This window comes from Siniperca chuatsi, linkage group LG9 (assembly GCF_020085105.1).
Source record: "Siniperca chuatsi isolate FFG_IHB_CAS linkage group LG9, ASM2008510v1, whole genome shotgun sequence".
Taxonomy (NCBI): Eukaryota; Metazoa; Chordata; class Actinopteri; order Centrarchiformes; family Sinipercidae; genus Siniperca; species Siniperca chuatsi.
This window is the reverse complement of record NC_058050.1, coordinates 27,775,692-27,790,604: the sequence shown is the minus strand read 5'-3', so window position 1 is coordinate 27,790,604 and position 14,913 is coordinate 27,775,692. Positions and strand designations below refer to the sequence as shown.

At 40.7% G+C, this 14,913-nt stretch overlaps 1 protein-coding gene across 5 annotated transcripts in view; it reads left to right on the top strand.

The window, feature by feature from the left end:
* The window catches only part of tsnare1 (T-SNARE Domain Containing 1), a 168,551-nt gene extending 155,252 nt beyond the window's left edge, over window positions 1-13,299 (top strand). For all 5 annotated transcript variants that reach the window (XM_044208680.1, XM_044208677.1, XM_044208678.1 and 2 more), the window contains one exon: window positions 12,673-13,299. The gene's annotated coding sequence lies outside the window, so the exon portion shown is untranslated. The remainder of the gene's footprint in view (window positions 1-12,672) is intronic.
* Window positions 13,300-14,913: the final 1,614 nt, after the last annotated feature.

Here is a 14,913-nt window from a genome sequence, read left to right as displayed (position 1 = left end):
GTCACGATAAAGCCAGCAGGTAAAATTTACCCCGATAGAGAACGCAGGAAAGTTTATGGTTTACGTTAAAATAAGTACTTAGTTAAGGTTAGGGAAACATCATGGTTTGGGTTAAAATTACTACTTTGTTATGGTTGGGGACCTTCGTTTTCATGGTAACAATAAAAAAACACTTGGTTAAGGTTATGTAACGAATGTGGTCATGGTCAACCAAGGTTGACTGTTGTTTGGAAATCGGGAAAAGAACAGTGGTCTCCCGTGTCCCGGGATCCGATGTCTTGTTGACCCCTCCATCTACCCTGACTTCCTCCCTACACAGACTATAATAGCACCACCTGGCTTCCTCCTTTCCTCCTACCATAATTCTTACGGCCGCTAGAGGGCTTTGTCAATTGAACGAAGCATATGTCATTTTGGTGCACTTGCTGAAACGACTGATACTGTCATTCTTCTTGGGAGGACAGTCTCAAAGTCAAGGAATTATCAAAGAAATGGCAATCCTTCCAGTAGTTTAAGATATTTCAGACTGGAAAAAAGTGATGGACTAACTGACTGACAGAACATCGACATTACCACCCCTTGAGCCAAGCCGCTAGCATGGCAAAAAATAGTGATGTTTAGTTATTGTGTAACAGTGAATGCTCTTTTTAGTATGCCCTGCTTTACAATCACAAAGTAACAGTGACCCCTTGACCTCTCTTTGAAATGTGCTCTTTGCTGAGCACATCCATGTTCTCCAGAGAATGTACCCTTTCCATTTTGGACTCTATCATCACAATGTATATACTCAACTTTAGATCAGTGGTCATTTAAAAATTTCACATTTATGTTAAATCTGACCTGACATGAACAATGTGCTGCCCTGAGTTCCCAAGCATTAAAAAGTGAAAGCTTTTTACACTATTGTTTGAATGTTTTCCACCAGTGTTTGTCATTTGTTTCAGTTGAGTTTCAGTTTGTCAAAGGGACAAGTAAAAATAATCATGTTATTGGGCCATGTTGTACTGCCACGCTCCTTTTCTTCAGACATCAAAGCAGTTCACAGATGCATAACAAAACAAGACAAAGAATCCAACATGAGATCAGGCATTATCAATACAGAAACAAGAAAAACAGTAAACAGCATACAGAGACATGATGGCTATGATGGGGCATGTGGGTGGTGAAAATGATGACAGTTGTAATTACAGTTTAGTCATTCAATCTGTAACTGTTTATATGTGTGTTTGAAGTGACAAAGAGAGGCATTGGCTGTGATATGTAAGGAGATCTCATTCCAAATCTTTTCTGGAGTAGAAAAAGAATCTTTGACAGTGTTAGTTTTAATTGATGGTGCAACGTTGAGTGCTTGCGAGATCAGTTATAATTAGGGAATTATTGTACGTAAACTTTTTTACATTAGTGATTAGGTGATCTAAAGACAGTTTAGAATGAATTACATCAACACTTGTTTGATTGTAGTAAATAGTCTAAAACAATCAAAATCACTATAGTGTGGCCTGTGTAACCATGATTTAGTCACTTAAAATTTATAGTTGTTTGTCAGGGTTTTTTGTTTTTAGTACACCCTACTATACTAGGTCTTTGAAATACTTAATGTGATTGATTGAAGATACACATTCACCAATAAAGCTTTCAGTCTTGTGAGGACCCCTGGACATTTCACTCCTCTACTACTCAGACCCTGTTGGCTTGGTCTCCACAACATTACAGAGATGCTATTCATCCTGTTGCTGACTGACAATCAATGGCAGTGCCATGGAACTGGTTTTGGCTGTGATTGATATGAGCTATTAGTTTCCTTCATCTGGACACTGTGTTCAGGAAATAGGGCAGGACAGCGCTGACCCACCCAATGTAGTCTGTATTGATCTAGACTAGATTGAAACCTCTAAATCTCCCAACACTCTAGATAAACCACTGTAACTACCTCACTCAGATATAAAGTAGATCACAATGTTGTTTAGTATTGGACTTTTTGATGTTTGTTTGATGTAGCCTATTGTAGGTCTTGAGAACTTAATTGAACTTGGTGAAATAGGGGCAGTGTTTGGATGATTATGTGACTCACCACTTCTCAAAACTATAAACTAGGTTTAGTGTTTTGCAACTGTCTGCTAATTTGCATCAACAAATGCATTTTGTAGGAAACGTTATTTTGTAGGAAAATGTTCTTGCATGAGACCTATTTTTTCAACATAAGGCGGAAATTCACTGTAATGCATTTAATCTATTTTCTACAATATCCAATCATGGTAACTAAAACATGATTTTTTTTATGGTTGCATTAAGGCACCTTGAAGCACTTGGTTAGGGTTAGGTAAAGATCGAAGTCTTGGTTAAACATTGGAGCAAATGAACACTGACTTGAAACATGAAACGTGTTAACTTTTTCAATATTTATGCAAAATCACCATCTGTCACTAACGTTAACCAAGTGATTTAGTAGTCTAACCCTAAAAACACGATCGCAAGATGCCAACCCCGGCCTATAGTGTCAAAGTCCCACGCTTTGCACACCCAACTATCCACCCAGACCTCCTCCCTTTGACTTCTATGCAGCATTAGGATGTCCCACTTCTTGAATTGGAAGAAAAAAAAACATTTCCACTGAACATTATCCAGGCAGCAACTATGTTTCTTCCAAAACATATTTAGAAAAGCAAATTAATACCACATAAATATATTTTGTAGGACATAGTGCTCCTTTTGATCACATTTTGATTTCCAAAAACTGGCTTGTTTGTTTAGTTTTTGAGAAATACTTACCAGAATAACCACCATGTTTTTCCATTAGCACAAGGTTAATTTCTTACAGCTAAAAGCACCATGGCCATGTCTTCAATTTTTTTCTACATTCAATGCAGTTCCACTAAGGATCCAGTGACCAACACAGCTTGTTGGCTGATTTATTGGATGTCACACACCTGTGGCTGGCAGGTGCTCCCTATGATTCATCAAAGGATAAGGGAGGGTTGTAAAAATCAACTTGGCAATCTTTAAAGGGCTTTTGTTTTACTCATTAATAATTTTGTCAGGGCCAAGTCTATATTCAGTTGATTCTGAAGTCCATGTCTCCAACCCTAGTGCCTGTCTTTGGTTGAAAGGACAATGCCAGTTTATTACATCTTGATTTTCATAGTTTTGGCCGCAGAGAGTGTTTCAGGGATGATGTATTTTTGTAGGCCAACCTGGAAGTTAGCATCACCCTGGTTCCCTCGACAAAGCTAATGGGATTTTTCCATTGGATTTTGGATGATTGCAGAAAATAAGCTCTGTGGAAAACGAAAGTTTATGACACTTACATGTTTTGTTCACCAAGATAATCTTCACAAATGAGCACCACTTTTATGATTTTTGAAACATAAATGCAATCGCCAGAAGTAAAAAGCTAACGTTAGGCTATAAACGTACTACACCGCGGTCACGACTTCAGCATCACCATCACTTAGCTTCCAACTTTTAATTTGATTTTGACTTACCTCTTCTACAAAAGCACCTAGAATAGTTTGCAAGAGTGCGAGGATAAACCATGGATTTATAATACATCACACAAACTTGACACAACAAAGCTGTAAAGGCGGACTATTGAGTAGATGAGGTAAGGTAATTGCTGAGATCTAGTAACACGGTGACATTTTAAAAGAAGTGAGGTGGAACACCAAACACGAGCAGTCAGACGATCAAACAGGTTATAAACAATCCCCCAGGTTAGTCAAACTTATTTGAAAGAGAAAATGAAGATGAACGGTAAAATTATTACCCAAACTGTCTGTTGTTTAGTTTACAGACCCACTTCCTGGTTCAATGTGCTCACTTTCAGTTTTATCTTCAAATGGAGAGACTATTGAGGAACCTGCAAGAGAAGGTTCATGTGATATACAGAGACAGTGAAAGGCATTAGTATGCTTTTGGGTAGCGGCTACCTTCTTTATTCTCACCTCTATGTAGGTTTGACATTAGAAATTATCACTGGGAATCAAGTATAATCAATGCTAACATTTTAAAATGGTAAAATTATGATTATAAGAGAAACAAACAAAATAAGGACTTGTAACAAGCCAATCTCTCTCCATAATATGACATTATATGCTTCATTATTATTCATACAAGATAATCAGCAAAAGACTTCCATTACCTCCATTCAGAATGTCTGGAGATATCAGATATCAAAAAGGGCATGGGAGAATGCTATTGTAGTTACAGAGAAACATTATCATTGATTTGGAGTCATGTTTGTGCCCACGTGATACTCTCTTTCAGCTCTGGTTTCAGTGTCTACCAACTCCTGAGGGAAATACTATGTTCACCAGCTAGTGTCTAACTGTGTCTGTCTGCTGTTTGGTGCTGAACAGGTAACAGATTTCTGCTGCGGCCGAAAACAACGCTATGAGAGCGGTGAGAGTGAACCCTAGCAGTAAAGTTTTGGGCTGGACAGCTAAAAACTGAGGTGAAACGCACTATAAAGCTCCGTAAAGCAGAGGGCAACTGCAGATTCAGGTGATAAATTCTCTGTAGTTTCATCACTATGAGTGACCCCTTTCACATTGTTACATAGTTTTCACATTGTCCTTTGATACATTGTTATAAAAATATCCATTAGAGCTGCCTGAAACTTTCAACAATCAATTCCAAACAGAAATGTATTCTTCGTCCCATTTTTTTTCTATTAAAAACTCATAAAGCAATAACAATTAAACCCACAGCCAATGTGATCTATTAGATAACAATGGAACCGAGGGTCTAAGTTAGAGGGTGTCGCGTGGTGTACAGATTATAAAGCCCTTTGGGCAAACTTGGGATTTGGGCAATATAAATGACAATGGACTTAATAATAAGTACACAGTGCAAGTTCACACAGCCAATAGTGGTCAGCCAGCAGCAAACTTGCAAAATGCTAGGATATTTGTCAGCTAGCACTGGTGGTAGCTCGGCTACCCTTGTTGGTCACATAACCGGGAGTTTCGCTTTCACATAAAGTTGTTTAGATAATCTGGATAAACTGTTGGCTTGTTTACAGCCTGCCTGATCATCTGACTGCTCGCATTTCTTGCCCAGATCTCAGCTTGTACTTTGAAATGATGTCCAAAACTATGAAAATAAGCTGTAATAAACCAGGATTAGTCTTCAAGGCAAGGTAAAAGTTAAGACAAAGAGCAAGTAGTGGTGAAGGTTGACAGCAAGATTATGGGCTGCAGAATGAATGTAGTCATACAAGTGTGTGTGTGTTTGTGTGTGTCTTCCGGAAGCAGAGGGGGATGCTCTCTGTGGTGGCAGGCAGGCAGAGCTTTGATGTGGCTGTGACTGGCAACACTCTCTGACTGTGTGAGCCAAGCAGACACAGCCACCCCTTGGCCTCTGATATCTACAAAGAACTACCTTACATCGTATCTCTCTCTCTCTCTCTCTCTCTCTCTCTCTCTCTTTCTCTCATATATATATATATATATATAATACACACACAGGTAATTACAAAGGTTAAAGGTTTAAATAGCATCAATATTTATTTCTCATAATCTCATAAAATATACTAAACTATCAATTTGGAACCCTGATTAATAGTTAAATGAATAACTATAACATCAATAGCTAGTAGTTTGAAGGGTTTGAAGTTCTACATAGCAGAGGTTGGCGAATTATTCACTCTTGTGCAACATTAAAGAAACCAGCATAATTATCCACAAGCATTCATTAAGAATATAATAAAAACAGAACACAAAATTAATTTAACTAAACTACAGAACAAAGGGTGTGTGTAAGAGAGAGAGAGGAAAAGCATGTGTAAGTGTGTGTGTGTGTGCGCGCTCTGTGCGCAGGTCTGGGTGCGCGCCAGAAAAATGGTGTGTTTCTTTGATCTGCCTCTGTATGTCTCGCGTGCACAAGCATGAACACACGTGGTCAGACAAAGAAAAGCACGTGAAACGGGAGCTTTAAAGTTCCTCTCCGCTGTGTGTGGTTGTGTTTACCGCAAACTTAAGGTGTGTGTGTGTGTGTGTGTGTGTGTGTGTGTGTGTGTGTCAGATAACGGTGCCACGTTAAAAGGAGTTTGCTAACATGCAAAGACTTAGTCTGTGTGGAGCATCAATTTAGCATGTGGCTACCAAATGACCGACAGACGAAAATACATCACATCATCAATATACCTTAGAAAAACACATCAGTACATGTACATTGACAATACTAAACAGTCCTGTCCTTAGTCATGTACAATGTTAATGGTCCAGTGTGTAGGATTTAGTGGCATCTAGCGTTGAAATTGCAGTTTGCAACCATTTGAAGACTGCTCGCCTCACCCTCCCGTTTCAAGCGTGTAGGAGAAACTACGGTGGCAGCAAAACTCGCGAAGAACATGAAAGGCCCTATCTAGAGCCAGTGTTTGGTTTGTCCATTCTGGGCTACTGTAGAACATCCTGCATGGAAGGGGACCCGCTCCCTCTGTAGATAAAAACAGCTTATTCTAAGATTGCGAAAACACAATGATTCTTATTTTCAGGTGATTATACAGTAATGAAAACAATGAGCAATGACGCATCATCCAGTGTGGGTCCTTAGGCAAGACCCTTCACGCTACTGCCTACCTCATGATGATGATGAGTGACAATGAAATATATGAGATGCCGGCTCAGACGTCGCCCGGCCAAACAAGGTCTGCGTCAGGTGTTGGGGAACCAGAGCACCAAGATGATAAATGGGCTACTGGAACAAGACGGAGATGGGCAAGATGCAATAACAAGGCTCTGTTGGAATGCTACTACTCCAGTAACCCTAGTCAGAGGGGTTACATGCAAAGGATGTGGGATGAATGTTACATTGAATGCTTGGAGATGTACAACATCAACAGGACTCTAAGAGACTTCATTGCAAACTCGATGAGGCTGTGGAAAACCACCCTTGATGCCAATTGTAAGCCACTTGCACAAGTATCCATCAAATGTGGCATATACCAAGGAGATGCTCTCTCCCCACTGCTGTTCTGCATAGGTCTGAACCCCCTCAGCCAAATAATCAACAAGACTTGCTATGGATACCGACTCAGGAATGGGGCCACCATCAGTCACCTCCTCTACATGGATGACATCAAGCTACATGCTAAGAGCGAGCGGGACATCGACTCACTGATCCACACCACCAGGATCTACAGCTCTGACACTGGGATGTCATTCGGGCTTGAGAAGTGCATTCGAATGGTGATGAAGAGAGGGAAGGTAGTCCACACAGAAGGGGTCTCACTCCCAGAAGGAACAATAGCAGACATTGAGGATGGGTACAAATACCTTGGAATACCACAAGCAAATGGCAAGGTAACAAGGAAAACAGTAAATGCCAAATACCTTCAACGAGTAAGGCAAGTCCTAAGAAGTCAGCTCAATGGCAAGAACAAGTCCCAGGCAATAAACAGGTATGCCCTGCCAGTGATCAGATACCCTGCAGGAATAATAAGGTGGCCAAAGGAAGAGATACAGACCACAGACGTTAAGACGCGAAAGCTCCTCACCATGCATGGAGGGTTCCATCCCAAATCCAGCACCCTGAGACTGTACGCTAGCCGTGAGGAAGGCAGCCGTGGACTAGTGAGTGTGAGAGCCACTATCCAGGATGAAACATCCAAGATCCACAAGTACATCAAAGATAAGGCCCCAACATATGACGTGCTCAGTGAATGTCTCAGGCAATGGGGAACAGAGGAAGAGGTGCTGGAGGAGGGACCATCATGGGAGGACAAACCCCTACATGGGATGTACCACCGGAACATAACCCAGGTCAAAGTGGGAAACACCTCCAAAGGTGGTAGAGAACAACCGAGCCAAGATCCTGTGGGACTTCCAGATTCAGACTGACAGAATGGTAGTGGTGAACCAACCAGACATCGTGGTGGTGGACAAACAGCAGAGGAAAGCCATTGTGGTTGATGTGGCAATACCAAGTGATGGCAACATCAGGAAAAAGGAACATGAGAAACTAGAGAAATACCAAGGGCTCAGAGAAGAGCTGGAGAAGGTTTGGAAGGTGAAGGCGACAGTAGTGCCCGTGGTCATTGGAGCACTCGGGGCAGTGACCCCCAAACTGGAGGAGTGGCTACAGCAGATCCCTGGAAGAACACCAGACATCTTGGTCCAGAAAAGTGCAGTACTAGGAACAGCAAAGATACTGCGCAGAACCCTCAAGCTCCCAGGCCTCTGGTAGAGGACCCGAGTTCGAAGGATGAGACCACCCGCAGAGGGTGAAGGACGAAGTTTATTTTTGTTTTTGTTTATATATATATATATATATATATATATATATATATATATATATATATATATATACACACACTCACTCACAGCCACTTTATAAGGTACACCTGTTCAACTGTTCGTTAACACAAATATCTAATCAGCCAATCACATGGCAGCAACTCAATGCATTTAGGCATTAACGAGTAGTTGAACAGGTGTACCTAATAAAGTTACCGGTGAGTGTATACACACACACACCCTAAATACACACACACACACACACCCACACACACAGATCTACCTTGACATCAGAATCAGAATCAGAATCAGAAATACTTTATTGATCCCTGAGGGGAAACTCTTTTGTTACAGCTGCTCACTGCCACGTCAGCGCACACAGGAATAGAAGTACTAAGCAAAAAATATAATACACTATAATACAGGTCAGATAAATTAAGTACCAAGTGGATATAAGTATAAAATTCAAATACGTGTAAAGTACAAAGTGGATTTAGAAGTATGTACGGTATAATAATATAGTGTAATAATATAAGTAGTAAGTAATAGTGCATTTACTGTCACGTTAAGTGTAGCCTATTAAGATTATAATGAGATGGTGGATGTTGCACAGCAGTAATAGAAATATCAATAAATATCAATAAATAGGGATTTTTAAACTGAAAAGACACAGAATATTGCACACGTGGCGCTCTGTGGTGCATTTTGGGGGGAGTCTTGAAGGTACTCCTTTGTTTGACCAGCACATCATGGAGTGGGTGGGAGACACTGTCCAAGATGGCATGTAGTTTGGCCAGCATCCTCCTCTCTGACACCACCGCCAGAGATTCCAGCTCCACCCCCACAATGTCACTGGCCTTACGGATCAGTTTGTTGAGTCTGTTAGCGTCCGCTACCCTCAACCTGCTGCCCCAGCATGCAACAGCATACAGGATAGCACTGGCCACCACAGACTCATAAAACATCTTCAGCATTGTCCGGCAAATGTTGAAGGACCTCAGCCTCCTCAGAAAATAGAGGCGGCTCTGGCCCTTCCTGTAAAGAGCTTGAGACATAAATCTGCTCTGTCCACCTCCTCTCCTCCTTACCTAGCGTCCTTCCAGTCGATCAGGATTGGAACATTGTGCAGATGGGCACAAAATCACCAATCTGACGGACGCCTCAGGCCTTTTCATGGTCGAGCTCTGCAGTGTAGTCATGTTCATTCTGCTGTCAAACTTCATAGTCCTCTCATCACTCTTCCTCTCCCTACAGCTCTCTCTATTCACTCCCTCTCACTCCATTCTCCCCTCCTCATGCTCATCTTTTCTGTATCACTCTCTGTGATCCCCTTTCACTCCGATGGTGGGTTTTCATTTTCTAAATTTCACCTAACCGTCTCTGTCGATGATAGCTGCCGATGAAGTGAATGAAAGGCACGTGTCTGGTATTTGAGGGGATTTTTGATATAATCTACCTGTCTGTTGGTTTGTCTAGTTGCATTATCAGCATATGTCTGTTTGTATGGGAGCAGTCTTCAGCAGTATATGTCTTTTTTAATATTCTAATTTTTGTTGCTTTTTGTTCTCAGTTTTGGCAGTTATATGTCAAATGAGTCACCATTTGAACTCCCTGGCTCTGCTCACCTAACAGTTTTTATCTTTTCTTTATTACTCACGGTTTGGAAGCCCTTGAATCTTCTGAAAAAACTTTGGGAAACACAAATTTCTGTTCCTTTCTCACTAAGTTCTATTCAATTTAATCTTCTTTACTAGCAGGCCTGTTGCCGGAGTATCTAAATAAAATTTAATAAAAATGAAAATATCTGCTACATTAAAAAAAATATATGAGAAGAAATAAAATTTGTTCCTGAACGTGTCTGGTTGTCTGTTTTTGCTGCACCTCTCTCGCTGCCTCTCTCTCTTTCATTCTCTCTAAATGGACAAATGGACTGTGCGTGTGTGTGTGTGTGTGTGTGTGTGTGTGTGTGTGTGTCAGTCTCAGTCAGTTGCAGCCCTCAGCAGCAGTAATAAAAGATGAGACGTTGCTGCAGGCGGCTCATTCAGTGATGATATGGAAGTGTCTGATTGGATTTTATAGGCTGGAGAAGGAAAAAATGAGAACATTTTGTGTAAAATGTATCTCACAAAGTTTTAAGTTTGATTGTATGATACAGTAGATCTCTGTAGCTTTTTAGTGATGACACTTGTATCTACGTATTCATCCATGTGTCTTTGGTAGACTGTCGCCTGCTGATTAATTATTTCACTGAGTGACTGCAGCCCTGAGTGGAGATCCCAAAGTTTCCAAAGATAACAAATTTGTCAGGCTGAATTTTGGGGAACTTTGTATAAAATGATATGCAAGACATTACAGCGATCACCCAAATATTCTCAGGTGTCAGAATTACGTCACTGCTCGTCTGTCAATGGTTCATTCATGTTTCCCACAGTTACTCCCACGGGTTTGACTGGACTGGGCAACTAAACCATAGTTATTACTCGTCAGAAGGGACTTTGACATACACTGTACACCCCATTTAAAGAATGACTGTCAAACTACTGTGTATAGTGCAGCAAAAAAACAAAAAAAAACCATGGAGTCTTATTACTTGTGTTTGAATATTTCACTCAGTGTAAACATTATATAGCTTCAATGAACAGTTGGAACAAGCTGTCAGACAAACAACAAAGTCAGACAGAGTGGAAGAAGATGAGAGACTATGCAACCTCTGAAAGAGGGAATAACAAAAATGAACAAAAATAAATGAAAAGTTAACTTCATAAGCAATAAAACACACCCTTGCTCAGTCCAATACACTCAGGGTTTTTGTTTCTACAGCCTTACATGGTCTGGTATGACCAGTAGCTTCTGGTGGCTAATGTTAGCAAACTAGATAATATTGTTGTGTAATTGACATTACTGAGTCAGTTAACTGACTCTACATACATACAAGCACATACTATGCTGACTAAACGTAGGACACAAGCAATCATTGTATCAGCCAAAGGTTGTTGGTCTTTACTGGTCTGTACATTAAAAAATGTATTCATAGTGTAAAAAATGTTTCATAATTAACCAAATATAGCTACTTTATTTTAAGTGTCATTTATATTTCTCTTGTAAATGTTTACATCCATTAAGTGTAATGGTACATTGCAAGTAGTATTTTTTAAGAAAAGGATCATGAGAATGTTGTTTTGTATACTTGGTATCTACGGTGATTTATCAGTCACATGACTGATCAATGGACTGTAAATAAGCAAACAGCATCAGACAACACCCTGAGGAAGACACAATAGCCGAAAAGGTGTGGTGAATAAAGCGTGCTGTTAGGTTTGATAAACTGTTTCAGGTGAAAAGATGTGTTTATCTGCTACATATTTTAGGTATTTATGTTTCTCAATGTTTTCTACACAGAACTGCCATACCCAAACACATTTTTTTTTTTTTTTATTACTTACTATTTCGTTTTCCGTACAAGTACTTTTCTGACGTTTAACATGATGCTAGTGACAAGGCACAATGTAGTTGAAGTTGATGAAATGGAAAATCATTCTTCAGGTGCCAAATATTACCATTTCTAATTCTTAATACTATTCAAATCAGTCATCAAAACAGTGTTGTTGGGTTTTTTTATCAATTTGTGCTGGCTAACAATTGTTTCCTTTCAACTCTTGACTGCATTTTCTATTAACTGACAGTAATGCTTGTCATGTGAAACTGACTGACAGAACTCAGTGCCAGTGGACTTGAAAGCTGACCTAAAGCTTTTCAAATACAGCTAATTTTTCATCCTTAGAAGTTTCCTTTCATTCATTCATTTTCAAGGCTTGGATCAATAAACCAGGGTTGGCATTAATATTTAATTTATAAGTAGACATCAGTCAGTGGCATACATCTGTTTGTTAATGACATATTAATTAATACACAGTTTGGGAATCCCCTGAATTGATTCTAAATCCGTATTTTGAACAGATTCAACCTATGTCTGTTCATCAAACACCAACATGATCCTCAGAATCCTCTTCCCTCGCAGGGCTTAATTCACTTGCATGTTTCCTGTTGGCCAACTATTAACTGTAATTCAGATAAAAGTGATGCGCTTTGGCCTTTCATGTAGTGGGCTAGTCTGCTAGTTGGTGATTAATGAACCACTTCCATCTCCAGCACTGTGAACTCTGGCCTGGACTTAATTAAAACTCAGCCGTTGACCACTATTCATAAATTACTTCCCACAACCTGTGACTCTTTCCGAATAAAAAGAACAAATTGGTTTCTTACCAATTAATAATTCACAAATGAAAGGGAATAACAAGCCTGAGGCAGGGCTTCTGTAAGAGTTCTGCATCCTCCATGTGCTTTGTGAAGGCTGACAGTGCCATCGCTAAGCATGTGGAGGGGATGGTTGTCTGCTGGGTGATTGATGCTTGTTGTCTGCTCTGCTTGTGTTTTACAGGTAGCTGCTATCATTACAGTGTCACCGCAGTGCTCCTGCCCAGTCTGATCCCTGACCTGAGCAGCTGGTTTCCAGTAGGAGGGAGCTGCCTTGCAACAACATCTCTACTCCATCATCCCTGCCTCTGTTTACATGTGCATCATTCAGGGCATGGAGGCCTTTCTCAGCATACCAATTTGTCAAAAGTTAGCCCCAGTCTGAGCCTCTTATGTAATCCTCATTGTGCTTATTTTTCTTTTTTCTTTTTTTGCAGTGACTGTTTTTTGTGTCACAAATGTGAATTTAGTGATTACAGAGATCAGAGGCACAAGCTGGGGTGTTTTCTGTCTTGGATACTGTTGTACATCACATACCTTCAGCTCCTAACTGTGGTGAAAACCAGATGAAGGTGGAGCAGAAGTTTCAGGGTGAGACAAGGTAGCTTGAGCTTTACTGTCTTCACTGCTGTACTGTATGCTCTATTTCCTTTATGTATTTTTACTGAAATTAACTTAATATTAATTAATAATTTATCAGCTTGTAGTGAATTTAATCAGTATTAAACTGTAGCGTTTGTTGATATTGGTAAATATTGTTTGACCAAATATATCTTCCCAAATAAAAGTCTAAGTTCAAGAGCAACAGAAAGTTCTGGCTGAGCTTGTGTTTTGTCGGCACAAAATATTAATAGACATCCTGTTACCGTGTCCCTTGGCATTTGACTTAGCTCCAGTTTAGAATGGGTTCAACTCAGTCAGAATGTATGGGGTTTTAATGCAGCTGCATGTTTGGTTTAACCTGATTGCTCTGTTAAAATGAGCACAGGTTCAGCTGGCCCACAGCTAAACTTCAGCTAAACTATGATGTAGTTACCGTATACTTTAAGGCCCACTCACAGCAGCAGCATTTAAAACTGACATCCATCCATCCATCCATTTTCTACCGCTTGGTCCCCGTTAGGGGGTCGCGGGTGACTGGAGCCTATCCCAGTGACTTCGGGCCTTAGGCAGGGCACACCCTGGACAGTGGCCAACTCGTCGCAGGGCGAACACAGACACAGACAAGGACAGACAACCATTCACTCACACATTCATTCAATACGGGCAATTTAGAGTTATCAATTAACCTACACATGCATGTCTTTGGACGGTGGGAGGAAGCCGGAGAACCCGGAGAGAACCCACGGTAACACGGGGAGGACATGCAGACTCCACCCAGAGAGATTGTGTGATGTTGGTCCGGTCCGGGAATCGAACCCACGAACCCACGATCTCCTTATTGGGAGGCAGGAGCTGTAGCCGCTCTGCCACCGTGCACCCCTAAAACTGACATTTTGTGGTAAAATCTTCATTTCAATGGAATCCCCAGAGATCAGTACTCTTCGGGACAAAATGTATTCATTTTTCATGTAGAGTTCAACTTGGGTGAACTTTGACTTGTAAGTTTGTGCTGTTGACCAAATGCAAGCCGTCTTTACAGTACTGACTTTTGAGGGAACAGAAAGCCGCAGAGTCCAAAACAGAAGAAGCTATCATCAGTGTTGCCAACTTGGCGGCTTTCTCGCTAGATTTAGCGACTTTTCAGACCCTCTTAGCGACTTTATTTCTAAAAAGCTTTCCCATGCATGCTGCACGGCTCTTCTGCCAACAGCGCCGGGGCCTCTCCTCTTCCTCTTGCGGCGCGCTCACAGGCGGCAGCAGCTGTAGCGCAGGCAAGGTTGAGTAGAGACGCTTCTCTCTCACTCTCTGTCACCGGATCTCCGGATTAGGATGTTCCTGTAGCTTGTTAATATGTAAATAGTTCATTTGATCTTGTAAATATTTCAATAGTTTGTTTGATCTTCTCCCTCCCTTTGTAGATTTTTTACTTCAAATATATGATGTCCATGTAGTGAGTTTGTGATTATTTTGCTAAAGATTTCTCTATCTACCTTTTTTATGGCTTAAGGTGATCATTGCACCTGCACAACCACTAAACTTGATGCAAATCAATGCACAATGACGTCATCAAAATGCACTTTTGCATATGACGTTATCTAGCGACTTTTAGCGACTTTTGAAGCTTGTGCTAGCTACTTTCACTGGAAAAGAGTTGGCAACACTGGCTATCATAACCTATTATCTGTGTGTCAGCATCCACCTTACCTTCACCTCCTCTGATAATAACTGCTCAACAAAGGAGCAATGCTTGCAGACAGTTATGAGACAGGAGTTGATTAATATTAATATCTCCTCCTTGAACCGCCACCTTAACGTGGTGGAG